Below are 4,422 nucleotides of genomic sequence, written 5' to 3' on the forward strand. Positions count from 1 at the left end.
GGGATCGCCTCCTCGAGACGACCCGGGTAATCTAGAAGGTTTAAAGGTCCTTGTAACTCCTCCTAGTGGCAGTAGAGTAGGTTCACCTGAAGAAGGAGAATCTTCCTTGGTAGTCCATTCAGATTACCAAGGCTTAGAGACAGGTTATAATCCCGAAGCTGTTACAGTTTCTGAGCTTGTTGGTAGTTTTTCGTCTGCTAGTGATACAGGCGAAGAACCAGAAATATCTGAACCTGTTACTCCGACTTCTAGTGTTCCTGATTCACCGAGAATAGAAAGAATTATCACCGAAAATCTTCCTACTGGTTTGATTGCTATTGAAGAACTTGCTCCAGAGGAAGAAATAGGCGTCTCTAACCTTGAAGATCAACTTACTATTGATCTAAGGGAGCGTGAATCTATCTTTTACAGTCCTCCTAGAAGTACTACTTGGTACCTTTCGTTAACCAATTATTTAGACAACTTTGGGCTAGGTTTTTCTACACCTCGTACTCCTTTTCCACCTGGAGGTATTCATACTCCTGTAAATATGTCTGGTCAGTCGTCCGTGTTTACTCAAAGTCCTGAATCTTTCTTACACGGCGGTCCTTCTGTTCCCACCGGGTATCAATCTCTTTCTGGTACCTTTGCGGGGGCATCTCCTCAACCCGTTGATCATGGGTTATTAGTTGGAAACAGTGGTAATATACCATTGGGTGTAGGAGACATTTACATGATGTCAGGTTCAGTTCCCGTTTCCCAACCTCAAGGTGGCCAATTACCGCCTGGGGGGCAGCCTCAGTTAACGCCTGGGGGGCAACCTCAAGGTACATCATTTGTGTCTGGGGGGCAACCTCAAGGTCAGTACACGCCTATGGTGCAATACATACCTCAAGGTCAACCCCAGCCTCAATATGTACCCCAGGGTCAACCTCAGTATCAATATCAACCTCAAGGATGGCAACCTCAAGGATGGCAACCCCAAGGGTATCAACCCCAAGGGTATCAACCTCAAGGGTACCAACCTCAAGGTCAAGGTCAACCCCAGTATCCGTATTTACCTCAAGGTTATCAACCTCAAGGTCAATACTCAGGTCAAGGTTATCAACCACCTCAAGGTCAATCATATGGTCAAAATATGGGAACTGCACCTTACAATTATCAATCCTATCCTCAATCCGGTTATGGATCTCAGTATCCTCAACCTGTTACGGGTCAATACCCTGGAATGTTAGTGTGGGATCCATCACAGGGTCAACAGGTGTTGCAGCCAAGTATACAGTTGGTACCTCAAGCTGGACAACCCGTAGTTTCTGGTCCACCCCAGCAACCGCAACCTGTCCAGTCAAATGTTCAAACTTCTGTAACTTCGGTAGTTACTCAGCCGCCAATTGCACCTAGTACTCCATCTCAAACGGCTGCTGCAACTACCGCCACATCTACCATACTTACTTCTGGAGTATCGACAGCTCCGGTTTCTACTGTCTCTGTAACCACTCCTCAGACATCTTTACCGTTGTCTGGATCTACGATTCAAACCACGGTCCAGATGCCTGTAGGTCAGCCTGGTATAAGTACGGTTGTCACTACTCAACCTCAATTTGTTCACCAACCGTACCAGGGACAGTACCAACCTGGGCAAGCTGTCCAACAACCGGTTTACCAGTATCAACCGTATCCTGGGTACACTTATCAACAACCTCAACAACCCCAGTACGGTCCGGTTAATCCTGGTTTTCCAGGAGGATATAATATCCCAAATGCGACTCCTGTTCCTAGTTATCCTGGATATCCTCCTCCTGGGGCTGGTATTGTGACCCAGAGTTTTAGAGATCCTAACCGGCAGTTACCGTTTATCGCAACTTTGGATTTACCAGACTTGACGCGCCTAACGAACGATCCAATTCAATATCTTCAGTTCTGGCCGCCAATGCCAAATAAGTTGCCCAGTGATATACCCAAGTTCGAAGGTAAGTCTGGAGAGGATCCGTCCAATCATGTGATGACTTACCACCTCTGGTGTGCTTCAAATTCTATCTCGGATGATTCGATCCGCTTACGTCTTTTCCAGCGTACACTCATTGGTCTCGCGGCCAAGTGGTACATTGAGTTACCACGGGCCTCTTTTTACAATTTTAGCCAGTTAGCTACCTCGTTCTTAACTCACTTTCAGTTGCCGGTCAGATACGATAACGGCACGGAGTTATTAACTTCACTAAAACAATCGACGTCCACGTATATTTCTGATCACATTCATGAGTGGAGACGTCGAAGAAGGCTAGTGAAAGTTTTTATCCCGGACCAAATCTTAGCTGAATGGTTTGTTAAATCATTATTACCGAAGATTACTGAAGATGTAGCTAAGGCCGGAGTAGTTACTGAGGAGCAAGTCATTGCTCAGGCGCAATACCTTGACTTAGTTTACACTCAGTCGGGTACGTTACACGAGAAGATTCCGGATCTTCCAAAGTCGAATCAAATCGCTGCTGCTCCTTCGGGATCTCATGCCGCTGATGGTATGATTGGTATCGTGAATACAAAGAGCAAGAAGAAGTCTTCCAAGGCTTCAACTACTCCTATTATCACTTTGCCTGATTCCCCGACAGGAGAGTCTTCTCCTGAACTTACCGCCGATATTCACGCTGTAGAGTCATCTACGGCCAAATCAAAAAACGGTGGAAAGAAGAAAGGAAAGAAGAAGGCTAAAGCAGACAAGGCTCCGAAGGAGAAAACAGAAAAGTCGGAAACCAATGACGAAAAGCGCAAACCTCGATATCCTTGTCTTATTTGTGAAGAGGATCATTTTACGAGAGATTGCCCTCATCGGGCCGAGGTTGTGAAAATAGTCAAAGGTTCTCCCACTCCTGCTGTGTTAAAAAATCCATTTCCGGAGCAGGAGAATAAGATGATAGGTTCTTCCTCGAATGCCAGTGAAGAACCCATTTTGATGATGTCTCATGTGAGGATTGCGACTCGATCGCAAGATTATGGTAGTAAGAATCCTGTTGATGGTAAGGAAGCAGAATCTTCTCACTCTAACCCATCAACCTCAGCTCCTGGTTCCGATCCACTACAGATCGAAAAACCTAACCCGGACTTAGTAATTAAACCGCCCGCCAAGGGTGTACTTCGAAGGTCTGCTTTCAATCCACATGCGAGAGCAGCCCAGAATTACAACATTGTTGAGGACTTAGCTGTTTCACCCTCAGCAATGTCGGCGTTAGAAGTGCTGCAATCATGCCCAGCACAACGAAAATTACTTTTGTCGGCTATCGGAGCTGTTGATGTTCAGGACCCGAATCTAATAATCTTCGATCTAGAAAATAGTACACCGCGTCTCCCCCATCAAATGGCTTTCCAAATTCCAGTGATAGTCAAAAACAGGCCTATTCATCGGACTGTGATTGATGAGGGAGCTTCTACGTGTATTATGTCGATTCAATGTTGGAGATCTCTTGGTTCTCCTTCGTTGAACCAATCCCCCACCATCCTTAAGGCCTTTGATGGCCGTGGGTTCCGTCCGTTTGGTATTCTACAGGAATTGCCTATAGGGGTAGAAGGTAAAACCGTTAGTCTGGATGTGGAAGTGGTTGATGCCCCTCTAGACTACAACCTTCTTTTGGGTCGAAGTTGGTCATATGCTATGACAGCGGTCGTTTCATCGGTCTTCAGAGTAATTAAGTTTCCACATAACGGTAAGATCGTGACTATTGATCAGCTGACATACTTTTCATCCGACCCAGCCTCTTCAGAGAGTATCCAGCATGTCGGTAAGACGACAATCCCTTATAGGGACGTTGGTGTAGGTTTAGTTAAAGATTCCGGTTTACTGGGAACTTTTCCTCTCCCTCCACTCAGCGCAGACCCTTCATTTGCATCAATTCATATGATTACATCAGAAAACATTATTTATGATGATCCTTGGATTGTCCCATCTGAATCTGAGATAGACTCATTCGGTGATGCTATGCCTTTGAGTCCATATGAAATTGCTTATGAAGCTGTCATGTCTTTTACCGACTCGCATTCAACCCAAATCGACCAAATGAATGTGGTCAGTGAAGAATCACTTTTCACCTCAACCTTAGAACGGATAGCGTTTCCCGAAGTCGTGTCATCTGACGAACAACTTCGCGAAATCCTAAGTGTAGACGATCTACCATGGGAAGATCTCCATCACAGATCTTCGTTTTTACCTAAGGATGATGCATTTGAAAATGATTTTTCATCTATCTTTACCGCTGAATATGTCAAAGACGCTCAGGATCCAACGAAACATTCTGATTCAGAGTTGAATTTAGGGAATATTTCTCGTACTATTCCCATTGATATTTCAGTGAAGCCCGGAATTGAGGAGAACATTCATATAGGTGCCGCATGTACAGAAGATGAAATCCAAACTTACAAGGCCCTATTCCAAGAATTCCGCGATGTGTTTGCCTG

This window comes from Pinus tabuliformis, chromosome 3_2, assembly GCF_031772625.1.
Source record: "Pinus tabuliformis cultivar Carrire ecotype Pingquan chromosome 3_2, CPIR1, whole genome shotgun sequence".
In the NCBI taxonomy this organism is placed as follows: domain Eukaryota; kingdom Viridiplantae; phylum Streptophyta; class Pinopsida; order Pinales; family Pinaceae; genus Pinus; species Pinus tabuliformis.